Genomic DNA, 21446 nt, shown 5'->3' with positions numbered 1-21446 from the left:
TGAAGGTAACATTTATGCTCAGGGTCATCATATCTGTAAGTGGAAGTGAAAAATACTGCACTTTAGGCACTATTTTTTCTTCAGCAATTTTATAAAGACAAATCCTACAGGAGAAAGAACTATAGGAGAAGTGTCCCACCAATGCACACACCACTACTGGCTATAAGTCTTTTACACAATCAGCAACATGGGAAGCAGAGGCACATGGATGAAGGAGTCTGAGGTCCTGTGTACACCTGGCATTGTCATGAGTCCCGGGAGATCCGATTGTCTCAGAGATGCATAGTGATCCGATCACTCTAATCACCTTCGGAGGTGGTCTGGGACGCATATGACCACACGACATTTGTAGGGTGAATGCAAAAGCGGCCCAACTAATCTACTACATTGCTGCCCTAGCTGGAAATACGTAATTATTGAGACTGTTGGGAAGTCGCGCTGAACAATATAGCTCTCCTACGCTAGGCTAAGGAATAAAGGAGAGTGGCGTCTCATTTATAAGTTCTGTTAGCAGACCACATGATCAAAACATTTAAAAACGGCTCGTACAGGTACATGAGGTAGGATTCATGGGACGTTACGGCCTGAAAACAACGGCTGATGTAATAAATGTGTATGACATCTGTCTGAAATCCGTTCACAAGTGTTCACTGAAGATGAATTCAAAACGCCAAGCGTAAACAGCTATGAATTTCGGCTGTCCACTTGTGCTCGGATCACCCGAGATGAATGTTAATAACAGGTGTGAACAAGGCCTGAGTTTTAAGAATGAAACAGAAGAAAGAAATGTCTCTAGTAACATGCTCCTTTGTTCCAGATCTCCTTCATGGTCCAGAGAATAGTCTGCTAACTCACACGTGCTACAAGGATCAAAGATGTGGTTGATTAACCGGCGCTGGTTTCCCCACCACCGTCACCTGAGTGGCCAGAGTTGCTCGGGTTTGTGCAAAACCCTTGACTCATTTAATATCAAGTCTTGATATCGAATTAAAGTTTCCAGCAAAATTAATTACCTCAGCTAATGCCTGGTTTACGTGCCTTTCTAAAGCCTATAGAAGGTTGGAAACGCTTATGAGCGCACTTAAATAGTAGCAACTAGTCATAAGCTCTAGTTGGATTGGACTAGTTTATTAGGGGCACGTTGGCAATAGATTTTTTAACTTGTCTCCTCAGTGATAAACCTCTGGCATCCGGACAGCAATAAAATGACCAAAGGAGGAGTGAGTTTCTAGGAGGTTGTTTTTTCTACGAACCTGGGTGTTTGTGTCACGCGGTCATATGATCACGCTCCATCCACAACATGGCATCCGAGCAGTTGAAGAGGAGCTGGAGTAGACTCTTATTTCACTTGAATCAAAGTTCCAGGAACAATTTGAAAATGCAGTAAAACAGTAATCACAAAGCGACATCTGCACAGAAAATCACAGACAGGACCAAGTATCCGCAAGGGCTTAAATTATCAGACGATCACCGAGTTTGGTGCAAAACAGTAAGTAATTTTACCTCTAAATTTCTCAGAAGAGGGCAAGAGGAGAGAAATGATCAACATGGGCAATCGAGACGGAAATAAAATCACAGAGTACCACCCGTAAAATGAGAAATAACCCCAGGACCCCTTGTAAATTTAATCCCATCCGAATAGGTCTTTGAAAGGAACAGGATTTGGATGAAGCTTTGACTCGCTTTTGACGAGACAGCACATTGAAGAGGGAGAAACCGGCCTGTAGCTGTGTGATATACCACGCTTGAATTCAACACAAAAATTCATATGAGAAAAGCTAGAGGAGTATATAATAAGGGAGATATAATAATTACACATACCTAAAAAGGAAGAAAAGAGGTTAAAATACTAAAATATAAAGCATAAATGATATCAGAAAGCCAGAGGTGACATAATTGCCTGATTGTGCTGCAATAGCAATCGCATACATGCAGCAACACACACCAGATGGCAAACACCATGAAGATAGACAAATAAGTCACTGGAGCTTAACATGAGGAAATACAGCACCAATTATCTGCAGCATAGTGACGTGTGACAGGCAAATGACACAGACACACACACACACACACACACACACACACACACGTTTACGTACATCTAAGATTCCAAGACACAGGAACTTGAGAACAATACCGTCATTACTATTATAATCAGAATCCCCGTATCCCCAAGCTGGGATGCGATTTGTCTAATCTCGATAAGCCAACCCTCCATATTAATGTCTAAAGGCCACAAAGGGCAAAAACTGATTCCAAATAAGCACTAAATAAAGTCTGTGCAGTTTCTCAGACATTTTCGCACTTGTGTTCACAACCATTACAGAAGAGAGAATGTGCTTGTGTTAGATAGCAAAATGTAGATTTGAGTTTCTACTCAAATAATTTACACAGAATTCACACTGGATGTGACGCGTAAGGTAGAATTAGGACAGCGTAACTGACCGCGCTGCTTCCCTTCACATCCTCGTTACAAACATAGCACACTGCACTTTTATCTAGAAAACTAATCACCATACAATGTCAACAGAACATGCTGACAGTCCAAGCTGGGCCAGCTGTAATTACATCACAGTGTACATTTTCTCTAAAAACAGTGTTACACGATGAATAAATAGTACAATTTTGACATTTTCTACACTATTGTGAAAACTTCAGGCTTTCCTGAACTGAAACAAGTTTCTCTTTTGCGTGGATTTCAACCAGCCCTAAAGTACTAACATTTTCAAGTTTGGTTACTCCCAAAATGAGAAAAAAATTGCAGTTAAAGATTTCACAGCAGCATTAAGAACATCACGACAGTCTGTATGGTGACCGCACGTTTCGCTACGACGAATGACAAACAATGAGGAAATCACTCTTAGTTACTGAGGATTTAGATATCTCTACACAAACATAGAGCATTCAGGCAAGATAAAAATAAATAAATAAATAAATAAATAAGAACACTTCCTCATTATTTTGGTGAAATACTTTTACGGTTTCTTAAATTCACAGCAACATCTGATGGGTTTTCCTAGACCACACATATGTATTGATTCTGGTCAGCTTTTAGACCGGACCTTAATGATGCTGCGTATTGTATCGTATCGTTTAATACGAGGCTCTCGATTTGATGCATTAACATATCAAACAATATATTCATAAATGCTATTCGGCATAAAATACGGCTTATATTACACGTTGTGTATTAAACATTTAAACTTAATCAAGCCCACGCTCCCTGACCTCCAATTAGAAGAAGCTAGAGAGGTTTTAAATAACACTCTCCTCTTAAGCATACTGTTTTTCATGAAGTAATACGCTAGGTCCTTCGTTCAGCAGCAAGCAGGAGCTGGAAGATTCCCCCAAATCTTTAAGGTCTAGTGTTTGAGTGCACTTCGGCTTCCTGGTAAGCTACGCCGCTGAAGGCCAGTGAGTGGTGGCCTGAAACATTACGCTGTTCCAAATCCACCAAATACATTTACCTCACGTTTTAAATGTGTGTAGCCTGAGACAAGTTCACAGTGATGTGAACCATTCTTTTCTCATGACCTTTTCTCTCTCTCTCTCTCAGCTAGCACTTCAAGAGGCCAAGTCTCACTCAGAGAAGATTAGAGAGACATACACACTTACATAAACACTTACACATCAGCAAATCTATTGCCTCTTTCCTGCAAAAGACCTGAGTGATGGCTTGAAACAGGATGTTGAGATAGCACATACAAGAACCACACACACACGCAAATACAAGAACCACACACACACACGCAAATACAAGAACCACACACACACGCAAATACAAGAACCACACACGCACACGCAAATACAAGAACCACACACACACACACACACACACACACACACACACGCAAATACAAGAACCACACACACACACACACACACACACACGCAAATACAAGAACCACACACACACACACACACACACACACACACACACACACACACACACGCAAATACAAGAACCACACACACACACACACACACACACACACACATGCAAATACAAGAACCACACACGCAAATACAAGAACCATACACACACACGCAAATACAAGAACCACACACACACACACACACACACACACACACACACACACACACGCAAATACAAGAACCATACACACACACGCAAATACAAGAACCACACACACACACACACACGCAAATACAAGAACCACACACGCAAATACAAGAACCATACACACACACGCAAATACAAGAACCACACACACACACACACACACACACGCAAATACAAGAACCACACACACACACACGCAAATACAAGAACCACACACACACACATACGCAAATACAAGAACCACACACGCAAATACAAGAACCATACACACACACGCAAATACAAGAACCACACACACACACACACACACACACACACACACACACACACGCGCGCAAATACAAGAACCACACACACACACACACACGCAAATACAAGAACCACACACACACACACGCAAATACAAGAACCACACACGCAAATACAAGAACCATACACACACACGCAAATACAAGAACCACACACACACGCAAATACAAGAACCACACACACACGCAAATACAAGAACCACACACACACACACACACACACACACACACACACACACACACACACACAGACACACACACACGCAAATACAAGAACCACACACACACACACGCAAATACAAGAACCACGCACACACACACGCAAATACAAGAACCACACACACACACACACGCAAATACAAGAACCACACACACACACACACACACACACACACACACACACACACACACACACACACACACACACACACACGCAAATACAAGAACCATACACACACACACGCGCACGCACACGCATGGTTTCAGTTCCAGTTAACGTTTGGCTTAACTGCACTGCCTGGTCGCTACCTTGCCACTTTGGCAGGCCATTCTGCTGAAAACATAAAACTCACACTCTGGAGAACTGCATTTTAATCAAATTACAGTGTACTTTTTCACAGGCACAATTGTTTTCTAAAAAGGTCAGTGCTGTGATAAAATTTAGTCAACCTACACTGCAACCATCAGAAGAAATGTTCTCGCTAAAACGCTATCGGTCCTAATAACAGAGCTCGTTCTGCAGACAGGTCATCTCCAGCTAGAAATGCGCATACTAATTAGCTGTCAGTGTATAAGCCTCTGCGCTACACAAATGAACCCACTCGGCTAAATCCTGACAGAGACTCAGGGATAGTAAACACATCATGTTAACGATAACGTAGTTAACCTTACCTTTTATTCATTTTGTTTGTGAACAAACTCGCTGCTCACATTTCTGTGTTTGCTGACTTGCTCGCAAGGGTTTTTAGTGTTCTGTGGTTTGTGACTCTTTTGTGTTTATTCATAAAAAAAATTAGAACAAGCTGTTTCTCATGTAGCTTTTTTTTTAAAGCTTTAGTTAAGATACTTGTGCCACATATCTTGTAATGGAGTTAGCTACATTTCCATGAAGGACAGCTTTAATGTAGCTTAAACTGAGTGGAAACTACATGAGCCCTTGACCCACTCACACTACATGAGTTCAAATGACTGTGATCAGTTGTTGGTTGGATGTTGGGGTGTGCACACTACACAAAGACGAGGGCTCACATACTACACAAACCTCATCCACAAATCCTGCGTTCTCAAAAAAAAAAAAATGTGGCTATCATGTGACTTTGTCACCACTTTGTACAGAAACAACAACAAAAAAAAAAAAAGAGAAGGTGCGCCACCAGGAATCACGTGTTTGCTTTTAATTTATTTGTGACTTATTTTAGTTCCTAACAACCATTTGATACCAAATACATTCTGACAGAAGGATTTTTATTGTGTTTACATTTTCCCCTCCCCCTCCCTCACAAATACTAGATGGATGATAAACTGGATTCAGGGATCTGCTGCGCATGAGAGCAGAGGAATCAGAGTTCCTCTCGGACAAATGTTGGCTGTTTCTCATTGCTGTACTTCCAGCTAGGCACATTAAGCTTCAGACTATGTGATTCATCATTGAGAAAATTTTTTAAAATGCTTGAACATATCTGAGCCTCAGCGACCACTCACAGGCTGAGTCGATGATTGAGAAATCAGGACTGAAATCATGCACTAGGCTTTAGATGCATAGCTTTTTTTTTTTTTTAATTAACTTGCTCCACGTTGCCAAGACTGTGCAACTAGGTGACACAGAAAATTGCCACATCTCCATTAAAGTGTTTGACTTCCTGTTTACAACAACCCCCATCTCCTTGTCTGATGGACATCTAAATCTGAAAAACCATCAACACTTCAAGGCTTTTAGAAGTTTGTTTCGATGTGTAGTCAAAAGCACTTCTGAGAAACCATAAAAAGGATCTAGAGCCTTGGTTGATCTAAATCACATGTGCTTAATATACAAAGGCTGCTTGATTCTGTAAGGAGTGCAGATAGACCATTAGATGAGTGTGTATCTGTGTGTGTGTGTGTGTGTGTGTGTGTGTGTGTGTATTTGTTTTGAGTGAGCGAACACTTTAGAGATGAAACACAGTAGAACACTGATACTGATGTTTTCAAGGAGACCGTTTTATTACCCCTCAGAGCCCAATTTTAGCTCATTAGTGCTGTCTGTCTCCATCTGTCTGTCTGTCTGTCTTCTTTCATCTGCCTGTTTTTCTCCGTTTTTATAGCCTCAGGGATTCAGAAAAATGGACTGCATGCTACTTGTCCAGTCTGTGGGCCTTATCTGGCTCTTAGTCACCAACAGAAATATCCAGATTAGAGTATTCCATATCAGTTCCTTGGTTCCAGCCTCAGTCACAACAGAGGTGAATAAAAGAGATGGAGGGAAGAAAGAGACAGAAAGACAGAGAACGAGAGAGAGAGAGACAGACAGTCAACAACAGATTTCTTTAAGAAATCTGTGAGCCTGTGTTTCTCTGTGTGTGTGTGTGTGTGTGTGTGTGTGTGTGCATGCTTGCATGTGTGTATGCTTGCGTGTGAACTGAGTGAAACTGAACGTATGTGAAATGAGGAAAGGCAAAAAGTGTGAGGTGTGAGACCATACACTTTAATTAACCCCTAATTAGACAGAGCGGTGGACACTGGACAGTGTCTATATAGTGTAAAACACACACACACACACACACACACACACACACACACACACACACACACACACAGCTTGTGTTACAGTCACTTAACAGCTCCTATAGAGACATCACTCTATTTGAATTATTTATGCGAAAAATAAATATTAGCTGAAAGAAGCACCAGCGAAAATAAAGGTACGATAGGAGGAAGAATTGTGAAGTATTACGTAACTATAATTAATTGTTTTAAACATGAACAATTCGAGTGTGTGTTCTGAACATTTCTGTTTGACTGGTCGTAAAGCTTTAAAAATGTGTGGGTTGTTATTGTTAATGGTTTGTCTGTAGTCAAGCTTAAACGTGTGTTGATCAAGTTTGAAGCGTGTGTGTTCTGATATTTTTAGCAAAACGCTCTCCAGGCCTCAGGCATAACAGACAGGTAAAAGTGGGGACAGGTGCTTTTTAATTATTCAGTGATGTGAACACAGTGAACGAAGCGTAGAAATACAGATACAGATGTCAATATGTTTGATGGCGCGGCGCGCTCACACACACACACACACACACACACACACACACACAGTTTCAGAGCTACGCTCTGAGAAGGAGATTACGATGCTGCTTCCTCAGAAACCAACAGTGACCTGTAAGTGGACAAATGAGAAGTGATTGTGTGTGTGTGCTTGTGTGTGTGGAGGGGGAGTATTTAACAGGAAATAAGTCTCCCTAGTGGTTTGCAAAGAGAGAGAGAGACAGAGAGAAATACAGAGTGAGATATGGAGGGAGGGAGGGAGGGAGAAAGAGACTGGACAAGACAGACAGACATGGAGAATAAGAGAAGCCAAAAGAGCGACTGCTGATCCTCATACAGGAAGTGAGGTGAGGGGAAACAGGAAGCAATGAAGTGATGAGGTCCCGTCTCACCATTCAAGCGTCAGAAGGAACGGAGCTGAAGAACAACAAAAACTGTGCAGATAGTACGAGTCTTTTACTGATCTTATCTTTTAACACACACACACGACCAGAGCAGTTCTCAGGAAAGCGGTGAGACGAGCAAGACATAACAAACAGTCCTTTAATACAAACACACACACAAGCTCTCAGTCAGACGTGCAGGAAATGAATAATGTAGTAATACACATGAGCTGATTTTAGGCCTGTGCTTATCTGTGATATGAAGCTCTTTTCACACTGACACTGGGAATGTGACACCTTAAACAGGAAGTGGTAAAGAAAGAATGCCAGAGTTGCAGATCGGGAGACAATTCCCGGGAAATCAACATGGACACATTAAAATTCATTCGCTACTTTGGGAGGATGCTGCCAGAAATAAAGAAAGGCAATGTAAGGATGGCTGTCTTCTTATGTTTCTTTCAAAATCTCCAGAAACGACCGAGCACAGACAAGGTTTACACACAACGTTTCACGAAAAAACTGTGTGACATTATTAAAATGGAGAGCTTTTTCATAGCTCTCAGTGTTTAAGAAAATCTTTCTTGTTTTTTTTAAAAAAAAAAAAAAAAAAAAAAAGGAGGAGGGACTGGTTGGAGATTTGTTTGTTCTGCAAAGAGAGCTAAAAGCACTTAGGAAGGCATATGTGCTCTTGCTAATGTTAAATCTTCTTCCTCTCAATCTCCCAGTTCCACAGAGAATACAGACATGACTGCTGTTCTGCCCTGCTCCCTGTCCGATTAAAGTTTCCTCTCGCAAACTCACTGGCTGTTGCTCATTGCCTTTCTGTTTATTGGACATGTGCTCACAGTGAGAGTTTGTGAATTAATTAATCAGACTGAGATTGCAGCCTTTTTACAAAGACAACGTGAAAACTTTGTTGATTTTTACTTGCTCTCAACTATGCCTGGTCGTCCTGTTTATCCTGCGTTCTGTCGGTGTGTCAACGGCGCAGGTCTGGAAGAAAATTTTATAAGAGCTGTACTTATGTACTATACTAGACAGTTTCTGATTTCCATAATGATTCTTGAAAAAAAAAAACTCCACCTTAAATTCCATCTGGATCTTCTAGCTCAGTGAACGAGAATGTGACGTGATATTACGCAATTTGGGACGTAGTTCATGACAATCACAAAGACGGTGGAAAGTTTTAGAAAGAATCTAAAACAAACCTCACCCGTGTATTGATCATCATCACAGTCACAGCTGGCAATAAATCACTAAACCTCTATTATCGTAGTCATCTGTATGACTATTAATGCTCCAGATGTACAAGAGCTACGAAGGGGATATGATTGAAGACGGTTCAATGATATATGGAGTTTATGACGATATACAGGTGACTAGCAAAACAGTGGTTCTGCATTTAAAAGAAACCTGTAAAAACTGAGATTAATGTCCTACAAAAATTGGGTGTTAAACACTGAAAATAAGCAAACATAAAAAAAAATCCATACAAATTTTTTAACATTTTACAATTTTAAAGATTCAGTACAGACTTAACCCCTAAGGCTACATTTACACGACAACGATGTAGTCAAAAAGGGAAAAGTTTTCAAAACGATTCGCGTTTACACATATCTGCGATAACAGACAAAAACGCTGTATTATGTACGTCAGGCCCGCAGTTGGCGCTGTCACCTTGTTAGTTGGTTGTAATATTGGTGAAGTAAATCCACACTTTGCAAAACCCATAAAAAGTTTCCCATTTTTGGCTGAAAACATTGTCGTGTAAACGGCCCCTAAATCTAATTGTTATAATTTTTTATAATTGTTATAAAAAATTTTTTTAAATACTGACGATATCCGTGATATCGATATTATATGATCATATTGTCCAGCCCTCATTCGTAGTCACTCGTCATGTTTAATCCCAGCCAAAAGCTTTATATGAAGAGTATGTAAGAACGCCAAGAAAGCTGGCACGATAACATACACAGGCAAAAATTACAAAGCTGTTTGTCTTCTCTTCGAGGTAGCACTTTGTATACTGAGTAAAGACGTTCAATAATCTAAAGCTTTAGACGCTATCTAGAGGTCACTGCCAAAATGAATTATTCTCGCTGAGTGAACAGTTCAGATATGAATATTAATTAGTACTCATCTCTAAAAGGTTCTTACTAACAAAAAATGCATATTTATTGAGAACTGTGTCTTGATTTATTGTTGTGTTTTAAATTGTGCCTTATAACAATAATAGTACAAATTTCAAGGCACCTAAGACCAAGCAAAAAAATAAAATAAAATAAAAAAATAAATAAATCCCATAATTCCCTTCACCAGACCTTAATGGCATTAAAAATGCTGCAAAGAGAATGCTGTAATAATATTGCAACCCCCGGGTGGGAAATAATTGGGACATTAAAAATGTGCACGTGTGGGGCGGGGATGCAAATCATGTAAGATTGGCAACATCTTCAAGGTTGCCAGATTGGCTAGACTGTGTCTTGTGTCTTTTCTGTTGTTTTGTTCACTGCCTCAACATGATGCAAATTTCAACACCCAGCCTACGGCCGCAGTCCGGGAATTAAAAATTACCTCTTCATTTAAAGGAGACCGGCGTTTCAACAATTCCCCGTGGTTATATTTCTAACTTATAAATTCACTAACACACTCTGCACCAGTGTAATGAATCTGAGTAATCTGAGTACTGTGAGTAATATGAATAATGACTCCCACTGAAGTCATAAAAGTAACACAGGTAAACGCAGGCACCAACCACAGAGATGTTTATCTTATAAACCAATCTGAACAAGTTTAACGGTCCTATCACTCAACACACACACACACACACACACACACACACACACACACGTCACTACTGCCAGTTGAGGCTGAGAAAACGAATGCTTGTATATTACAGAGAGGTGAAAAACCGCAAGGACACACATTCTCTCTCTCACACTCGCTTTAGCACCTCAGGTCAACGTTATTAATTATAGAAGCAGAAGCGCTGCAAAACCACTACAGGTGCTGGAATAAACTGAACAGACAGAGACAGAGAGAGAGAGAGAGAGATGTGCACACGCGCGCACACACACACACACACACACACCTGCACTTACACACAGCAAGTCTCCGAAGGTGAGCACAACCTGTTCGAAACACAGAGGCGTACACAACATCTGCTCATCACTTCTGCAGAAACTTCACACACACACACACACACACACACAACACAAGTCCATCATCGGCTAATCGGAAGGCAACGACGACACAACAGGCAACACAATCAGCTCTCTCACTTTTGCCCCAGGGAAGGAAAGTCATTACACAATACAAAGGGAACAAAACAATGCACAGGGAACACACTGTTTATGAAAAAAAAAAAAAGACCAATAAAATAAAACGAGTCGAGAGAAACGGAACAGCTGCCATTCTTTAAACACCAGCACTCTATGGGGAGACCAAATAAGGACCGTGATCAAACTGAAAGCAGGGTTTCTCAAACATTACACCATCTGTAGCGCGTGCAGATGCAACACAGGCACCAAAAAAAAAAAAAAAAAACCTGTAAAGGAGTAAAATGCTATAAGCACTGTCATGCTCAAACAGGTTTGAGGCACTTTGACGAAGGCCCACATATGGCTGAGATGGTCAGATGTCCACAAACCTTTGGCCATATGGTGTACTTTAGGTCAAGTGCACATTACATGACATTCTGAATCCCAGAATCACTGTGTCACTTGTACTACACATCATCAGTTCTGTTGTCTTGTTGATGCACATGAGGGTTATGGTTATACAAGATATCACAAAAATGAACAATAAAATAATGTTATGGCAGACGCTTCAAAATATCACTCCGTTTAGCGGTCCATTTTTGCGAGGCGGCTGCACTGGGAGGAGCGGTTGGTGCATCTGAAATAAAGCCAGTCTTCTGTCTTTTGGACAAATCTGAAGACGCCCCAGATGTGCTGGTGCTTTTCGTGTTTGGTACGAATTCCTGACCAGCATTTGGGTGTAATTTATTCTGATTGAAGTGGGTGTTTGTTTTGGCTGTTGCTCACTATTTGGCTTGCATTGTTCACACTATAAAACTTGCCATTCATTTTCAAACCTGCTTGAAATGCAAGAAAGGACAAGTAGAGCTGCTCTACAACTGGTTATACACCAGACAGCCTTATAATGCAAATCTCTATTAACATTTTTTTTTTTTCCCCTCGATATTTGTAATCAGCCTGATCTCTGACACTCCAGCGACACGCCTGGACATCTGTAACACTGAACACCAAGTTTCATCAATGAGAGCTTTATTTATCCCGGGAAATACACTATATGGCCAAGAGTACGTGGACAACTGACCACTGAACGTCCCATTCCAAAACCATGGGCATTAATATGGAGTTGATCCCCTTTGCTGTGAAGGCTTTCCACTAGATTTTGGAGCGTGGCTGATGGGATTTGTCCTCATTCAGACACAAGGGCATTAGTGAGGTCAGGTATTGATGCTACAGCATATAAAGACATTCTAAACAATTGTGTGCTTCCAAAACTGTGGCAACAGCTTGGGGAAGAACCACATATGGGTGTGATGCTCAGGTTTGGCCATACAGTGCACAGCTGCATTGTGTTGGGTGATACTGTGTACAGCAATCCTGAGATCAAGCTGTACTTGTTAGAGTAATTTTAATGAGGACTATTTTTTTGAACTTACTTGAAGCGACCTGGTTAATCCCTACAGAATTCTACCAACCAGCAAAAATGGAGAAAAAAAATCTGGTTTTGACCAAAATATATCTGGTTTTGATCTTCAACATATTTTGACACCTCAAACACCTTTTGAGCCCATATTTATATTTCACCAAACAAACATATAAATGTTTTATGTACTTTTTAACTTTGCTTAGGATTCAGATTGCATTAAGATTGCATCTTCCTTCAGAGATGTTGTTTAGGAAGCCAGTTTAATAATCTCAGTGGTAAAAACAGTCAGTCTATTTACAGATTTGTAGGTAAGTGTGATTTCCTCACACAGTGACTGTCAAGTTGATGCCATAGCGAAACAGAGACTAATGGTTGAGATACATGCGAAAGGGAAACATATTTCCGAAAAGAAAAGCCTGTTGTCATCAGATTTATATATAATAATAGGTTTCACCATGTCAAGGGTTTTCCCAGGCCGCCACACTAACATGTAAAGACAGAGATGTACTTTTACCGTGTTAAACTCTGCTCTGTTTTTTCCAACCACGTCTTTCCTGTGGCTGAATATCAAACAGCGTGCACACGTTTTAAGGCGTAAAAGGCGTATTATATTATACCCTGTGCAAGACATGCAGGTCTAATACTGTTTTTTAATATAATTTAACCAGCATAAGGTAATGATTTCCCGTGAATTGTATCGTTATTTGAGGGTTTTTTTTTTCCTTTGGAGGCGGACAGTATATGCTCTGTGAGATTTTGGCTCCATCTCAAGTCCAATCAATGACCCAGGCACAGCACTCATCTTGAAACTACGTTGGCAGCGAGCCAGTTCACACACCACGCACTCGATAATAAGGAAAAGGAGAAGAGGCAGTGCGCTTACACGCTGCTTCCGTTTTTGCTTTCATGTCCTGTGGTGTGTGACTGTGCAGCGCAGTGACAGCGATACTACTGATTAGGATCGGAGCTCGGAGAGCAGAGGAAGTGCTGTTATGAACGACACAACAGTGTTATCACTGATCCTCCGTTAGCTGCTGTGCTTCCGTTCAAACTTCTAGATCAATTTCCAAAAAGATCAACAACAGATGCCTTTTTTTAAATTACTGTTGTGAAGAGGAGGATTATTAAATATTCTGAAGAGGAGAAACAAGAGGTCATCAGTGCACCATCCGAAATCACAAATACTTCTTTGATAAGACATTTTGGATTTTAGTCTCCATAATTATAACTGCAGATGGTTGACATTCATTTGACCTGCCCTGCCTCGGTTATTAAGACAACGAGTCATCTGATTAACTCGGCCCGTCTGGATTTAGAGGTGATATCTTCTTTCTGTGCCAACACTGACACCGAGTCGATTAGGTCGATGAGCCAGAAACCATTGTAGCCTTTAATACAGAAACAATCGCCAACTGTTTAAAAATGTCCTTAAAACAAACCCAACATGCGTAACAATAAAAATATATAAGAAACAGACAATAACAACAGTTATTGCTACTTTTTCCATTGAATTGATGCAAATTAAGGTTGAGAAAATAATCTAACCTCAAACTTAGGAGTTTAATTACTGTTCAGGATATTTAATAGATTGAGGTTTGTTCATCATTTTAAGAGCAGTGTTATTGCAGTCATGGATCTGTACTAGGTCAGGACAAGCAAGGCAGCTGCTGCTCAGCTCTACACTTGATTTGGCCACACGTGTGAGTCTCTAGATGAGAAATAAACAAATGTACTTTTTTTTTTTTTTAATTTACACAACAAAATATTCAGGAGCAGCCATTAAACTAACTTGCTTACCTCTTTTTACATAAACCAGATTATAGCACAAGTCCAACAGGTCACTGTACTGAACAAACTGTAAAGCCAGCTGCAAACAGCTGCTCTGCTGGCTTCTGTTTTGCTTTTTAGGCTACGCTACATTCACACACATCCTAATTTTTTTATTTTTGAATTTGTGCAAACGTGGATCAGGTGTATGAATGACAATTTTAGTAGGAACAGCATCGAGTTTCTTAATAAGCAGAAGGTCAGCGCTCTTATCTATTTTTCACCATGGAAAGCGACACCGCTGGCTCGGCTCGTGTTTATTTAATTGAATTGGAGAGGGATTTTCCTTTAAGCCTCTAAAATGTAACGCTGAGCGATAATTGAAATTTATAAATATCAATGTTGACATGTTATTTGTTTCATTGACAATATTTTGGAAAATCCAATACTGTTGATGGTTTCCGTGCGGCTGTGGAGTTACAGTTCAACTCTTTTAGAGCGCAGTCATTCGGCTGGTCAGCAATATTAATAAAATGTCTCGGCCCAGTGTTGCGCTTCCTTTTCTTCCAACTAAGGCTTGATGTGAGCTAATCAAGACAAAGAGCTCCATCATGGTCTCATGACGAAGGGTTTCAGAGTGCATCGTGGGACATTAATGACTCCCAAACTAATCAACTGGGAATGAAACTTTTAAGAGGAGTCCTCTTTTTACATTAAGAGCAAATACAAGATCACCAAATATTCAAACCTTCTTCTGGCTTCTCATTTCCCTTTGTCACTTTATTCCCTTCTTCCTCTCTTACCTTGTCACTGCACCTCCTCCCACATTTCCTGATGTTTCCTACCATCTCTGTTCCTCATGTCAGTATTTTTCATCTCCTCTTCCTCCCTCCACCCTGTCCCTATGCACCACAACGATTTTTGTGTCTCTATCTCTTCAGCCCATGATCCCTTATAATGTCTTTGTGTCCTGTTTGTCTTCTCTGTCTCTGCTCCTCTACTGAGTGTCCCTGTCTCCGTCCTAACATCCTATTTGCCATGTCCTCTCGTCTCAATTTCTCCTCAGTGTGCCATTCCTGTTACTTCCGTCCTCCTGTTCTTATGCCCCCTTCCATGTCTATGCCCATCTCCATTTCTCCTTAACCCTGTCCCTGTTTCCTGTTTGCCATGTCCTCTTGTCTCCATTTCTCTTCCTCTTCTCAGTGTCACTCCCTTCATCCTGTCCTTATTTCCACTTCACCCTCTTTATATCCCTTTGCGCTTCCTCTTCATCTGTTTCTTCATCTGTCTCCTTAACGCTGTCTCTTTTGCCATGTCCTCTTCTCACCATTTCTCTTCCTCTCCTCAGTGTGCACTTCATGTTACTCTCTTATATTCTTATATCCACTTCACTCTCATGGGTGAGATGGACAACACCAAAAAATAAATGTTTAAATGACTGTTTCAGACCTGCCGGAGTTTATACGTTGTGTAGAAGTGCCGCATTTTAACAACAGAATGAGAAAATATATCAAAACCCCAGTCTTCTTTTTCTCCCCTGATAAAAATGGCAGAGGAACCACTCAGCAATTGGGAATTGGGAAATGATTGACAGTTGTGCGAGTTCTCAAAAAACTCATGAGGAAAAAGTTTCAATACCTCCGCCTTACGCGATCCCTACGCTTCATCCACCCTGTGTCTCCGTCTCCTCCTCTGCATACGTCCTTGTACCTTAGCGCTCGTCTGCTGATGTTAAATATGAATAATTCAAGCTGAGCTTTACACAAAGCAGGCGATGACGTGCCATCCAGACGGCCTGAGGTTGAGGGGGGGTTAAGTTTAAGAGGGGGTCAACAAAAGCAATACAGACTGTCGTGTCAACGCAGGACAAAAGCGCCCATTCGCCAGGCCAGATGCCGGGCCTGAAAGCTTGATCTGCCTATGCAAATCACCCGAGGCACTTCGATTCAACAGAACAATGGTCCAACACAAGCAAGCCAGAAGGCAATGCAAATAGCGATAAGCCAAATCAAAGACCAATCTGTAAAATGCGTCACTGCTCGGCTCCATAATATAAAGCTGTGATCATCATAACAGTCATTGTTCTAGGCCAGTTCAACAGGTCTGCGTCAGGAAACAAAGCCAAACTTCAAATCTGTGCACTGAAAAAAAAAAAATTATTAACTTTTCTACACATAAAACTCATCTGGAGTGAGTCATTTAAAAGAGAATGGCACAAAAGCCCAATTTGTTACTGCTGGCCGCTTTAATTATGTGCTTCAAGATAAAGTCATCCAGAAAAACTATGATTTCACATCTTTCAGAGAAGCGTCACGACCTACTGATGTCCAAGCAGCATCACAAAAACGCCAAACCCAAATTCCTTTAAAGGAATAATCCACCCTGAATGACTTGCACAATAATCTTTATAATTAACATGCGATTAACACTTAATGGTGTCTAAGATTCATTTTGCGATGATTTTTTTTCCATTTAAATGTTGTTCTGTTTTCAGTAAGGTTCACGGTTTCCTACATTACCCACAATGCTGTTCGGTTAGTGGGGCTTCAACTTTCACCCTGATAACGCCATCAGCACCATCGCGCTCATCATCTCCTCGATCTCTACCTACACGAGCCGAGTCTCTGTCGTAACTCTGTTGTACAGCAGCATTGCATTCTGGGATTTTGAGTCCAAAGTCTCTAATACTTCTATATTAGATTTCTCGTTAATATGACGTTGAACTTCGCTGGGGTGAGAAAAGCCGCTCTTGCTCTCTTGTTTGTAGTGTTTTGAGCTCAGCGAAACCTGATTGTTATGCCACTGTGTTTGAAATTGTTTATTTATTTCTTCTATTAAAACATCATTATAACTGTATTAGCAGTAAAAATGTCACCCTGTGACGTCAGCACAGGACACTTTTCACTGAAATAGCACAAAAAAATTAAAATACACCAACAAACTAACAAACTAGGACCAGGTTCACTAAAGCTATCATGAATATTTCAGTAAAAACATACTGAATGTGTTTCAGGGTGGAGTTTTCCTTCAATATTAAGAATAGACTAGTCACAATATGGGTTTTGTTGTTGCTGTTATTTTTTGTTTTTTGTTTTTTAAAGATGGACACACAACACCTTCATGTCGTATACAATATCTAATCACATTTAAATAATATATACACATAAATACACCATGACATTGAGGGAAAAAAAAAAAGTTTTTAGTCACCAAAATCATGCCAAACAAAGCATAAGGAGTGATTAGCGTACAGCATCAGAGCCAGGCTTAGCCGTTAATTTATTAGCTACAACAATTTCCTTGAGAATTAAATTGAATTTTAAAAAAAACAACAAAAACAATTAAATAAATTCTAGTTGATAAGAATGTGACTGTACCAAAATAACAAGACATTCCCTGGCTAGAAATATCATTCCCCCCTCCAACATAAATAAATAAATAAACAAACAAACAACAGTTAGCAGGATACTTACCCTGCTAACGGTTTTTTCCAGAAGATTCGGTTCGTTGTAAAAGACTCGGAACCGGTCCGTTAGCTCCAGCGGTTAGAACCAAAACAATAAACAATAAAAACACACAGTACACAGTGTGTGTGTGCTAGCTAACAAAGCCACCTGCTAACAAAGACAGGGGTGCGAATACTTTTAGTAATGTTTCAGGGTAAAACACAGACAGGGCAGATGTGCTGCGGAATAACGGCCGGTCTCGCGCACGCCGATTCAAAAACACACGATTAACGTTTTAAATTAACTGACGCGACGCTCGCGCCGTGTCTCACCTCTCAGGTTCTCAGGTTCTGAACATAAACAGATGGTGGTGTGGCATCTAGAGTAGTGGGCGGGGAAAGAGGCCGCCGCGTCACTTACACCTTGGCATTCTGGGAAATGTAGTTCACTCGAAGAGCGTTGCTAGGTAGTACTAGCTAGCTGGTAGCGCTGCACAATATATCGAAATTATAGCACTTTCGCAAATGTAAATATCACGATAGTGGGTCTGCGATAACTGAATGACCTTAATACTTCAAAAAGTTACGAATATCAAAGTTTTAGGGCGACATAGATAGCAGAGAATGCTTTCTTTTCCTCAAAAGAACATAAACATGTATGTCATTTTCGGTTTTTAAATATATAAATATATATATAAATATAATTTAAATTGATTTTACACACTTATAGCATTATTGTACTCCATATATCACATTATTTAACAAGTTATCGCATATAGCATTTTTCTTCATAGTATAGTGCAGCTCTGCTAGCTAGCGGATGAGGACCAGAGGACCACATATTTCCATAATCAAGGCTTTAACCAGAATCAACATTTTAGTGTGGTCCAAGTGACTCACTTCAAGTCAAATCAAGAGGATTTTTAATTGTTATTTTAATTGAAATGCCGTTTCCCCGGGCCCATAGTGCAACACTGAACAGTACAGTGGCCCAGTACACAAGGCTATATAAAGTGCAAATACATGACAGTGTGAGACTTGTGCAAACAATACTATAAATACACAGGACTATAAATACACAGGACAATAAATACACAGGACCGTGAACGTCAGCTAGACAGAACAAGAGAAACAGTGTTGAGTGGGGAAAAAAAACTAGTGTAAAAAAATGTCTGTAAACTATTGACTGTGAAAGCAGCAATTGCTTGTAGTAGCAGTGATAACAAAGTCGTTATAGTAAAAAAGTGTCCATTAGCAGCAATTATGAAGTGCAGGTGTAGCTGTTGGAGTTCATTAGTCCAGGTGAGTGTTGAGGAGTCTGACTGCCTCAGGGAACAGACTCTTGTGGGGGCTTGTGGTGGCACAGGTTGTCTTTCATCACATATGCCAGCTTGTTAGGAATCTGGGGTCTGAGTGAAAGGTCAGCCATGATACAGCACCGCTGGAGTAAACAGGGTTAAGAGTTGAGGGCCTTGCTCAAGGGCCAAACCGCCTGGCAGATTGATGGTGCTTAAGCCTGAACCCCCAACCTACTGATCAGTAACCCAGAGCATTTAACCATTGAGCTGCCAGCGATAGCTCAGACAATGTTACTGTGCCCAGCTAGCTTTGCTGCAACTAGCATGCTAACCTGGCTAGCATTGTTACGAATAGTCTGTGGTTTAGAAACCAATTGCTCTCATAAACACTCACTTATATGTATGTTCTTACATAAACTCAGTTATAATCAAGTGTCTTCAGGGTATTAATGGGCAATTAAGTCTATGGGCAAACCTCAAGTGTCCTCCTCGGCTAATCTGAGGTCTGATTGATAACGTCATCACTGCTCACTGGGAAAGGTTTTCCTCTTAGAAACTATGCTGGTGGTAGCTGGTGGTTGTGCCACCATATTATCAGGACATTGCTGTTTCCATATTTAATTTGATGACTGGAGATGCTACGTGGGAGGCAAAAAACGAATTACTCATAGCTAGTTACAACCGTAAAAATGTGTGTGCTGTCATAGGAAAATAATAAACCATGGAGTGGTGTGATGCAACCTGACACAAAGTGGAGTTACTGTTACCCTCTGAAGTTGATTATTTTCCAATAAAAGCATGTCCTGAAATATTTTATTCCTTATATACCACAGCAATTTGCCAACGATTAGGCTACAAGCTTTAACATATTACTTTTAATCTTTTATAGTACATTTAATGTTGTGGAATGTCCGTGAAACAAGTTAGTTCCTGTTAGCACTTACGTTATAGCAGCTGCCACACGTAGACACCAAAGAGATTTCAGTATCTGAGTGTCCTCATATTCTCAAAGAAATTTGTCAAACCTGTCAAAATATCATAAATCATAAATGATTTTATTCAACACAAACGCTAAATGGGTTAACTAGAATTATGAGGCTAGTAATGCTAACAAGTATGACTTAGTCTCAACGTGATCAGCTCAAAGTGGATCGTTATCTCAAACAGACTTCCTTATGTGATATTAATATTATCTATATAAAATTATACAAACTGCTTGTGAAGAAAGATAAGAGCTTTAAGTTTTTCTTTATAAAAAGCTTCAGAAAGTCAGTCTGATTAAGCTAATTGTTTTGTGTTGTGTCTGCTGTGTTAGTCATTGTATGCTTTATAACTGCGCACTACTGTATACTTCAATATAAACAAGTGTTGTATTTATTTATTTCAGACATCATCTCTATGTGAACAAGTGAGTGCTAATTTTTAGCTGGCCGTTCTTCAGTGTCTTTATGATGTGTGTTGCACAGGGTGCTGAGAAATGTTTCTGTTTTGATCAGAGCATGTTCAGGCAGCAAGTACAATACGTGTCGTATGAGTGGGATGTAGGTGTGATGTTCCTTTTTGTGAACGTAGCAAATCATAACAGTGGTCAGACCGCCATAACAGAGTCCTTCTAATCTGCTCATAATGTCTCTGCCCATATTCAAGTGGACAAATCAAGCAAATAAACGAACAATGAATACTTTTATCCTTATGAAATTCAAGCTAGCAATAATAGAACCAATATCTCGACACATTCATGAGTGACCTCCAGCATTTATGCTGAATATTTTGATTAAAAATAGTGTATTTGGTTTGGTGTTATATTTATACACTGATTCATTGATTCATTCATTCTAGACGCCTTTTAAAATTCGCTTTAATCAAATTCTTTCATATATTACACCTCTAAGTGAAACATTTTTTATAGTCTCACACCATCAGTTATCACATCACGACTCAAATTTTTTTTCTCTTCCACATTCTTTCAAAACTATGCCAATGATGCACATACATTAACACATTTGGGCTGTTAAATTCAGTGTCTTACTTCAAACCTCATCATGTTGCCTTGTCTTGTTCTCTGGAAATAGCCAAAGAGGGATGCATTCTTTGTTGGAAATTGATTTGCTAACTATGATAAGTGTATGAATTAACACGGGCTAGCTATTAAAACCGCATTTGGTTAGGGTTTTCTAGTTACATAGTAAAATATCTAGCTAGCTAGATAGCTCATGTTAGTTTATACAGGTGTCTAGTTACATT

The 21446-nt window shown here is 40.1% G+C and overlaps 1 protein-coding gene across 3 annotated transcripts in view; it reads right to left on the bottom strand.

Moving 5' to 3' along the window:
- The window catches only part of peli1b (pellino E3 ubiquitin protein ligase 1b), a 53013-nt gene extending 34733 nt beyond the window's left edge, over window positions 1-18280 (bottom strand). The window contains exons 1-2 of one of the 3 annotated variants that reach the window (XM_053237414.1): window positions 17933-18279; window positions 16098-16600 (exon numbers count right to left, since the gene is read on the bottom strand). The gene's annotated coding sequence lies outside the window, so the exon portion shown is untranslated. Of the gene's footprint in view, window positions 1-16097; window positions 16601-17932 lie in introns of all 3 variants that reach the window. The other 2 variants (XM_053237415.1, XM_026944239.3) reach the window with 2 other exon arrangements.
- Between the last annotated feature and the right edge of the window lie 3166 nt (window positions 18281-21446).

This window comes from Pangasianodon hypophthalmus, chromosome 10 (assembly GCF_027358585.1).
Source record: "Pangasianodon hypophthalmus isolate fPanHyp1 chromosome 10, fPanHyp1.pri, whole genome shotgun sequence".
Taxonomy (NCBI): domain Eukaryota; kingdom Metazoa; phylum Chordata; class Actinopteri; order Siluriformes; family Pangasiidae; genus Pangasianodon; species Pangasianodon hypophthalmus.
Note: the sequence above shows the minus strand (reverse complement) of the source record. Positions and strands in the feature narration are given on the sequence as shown.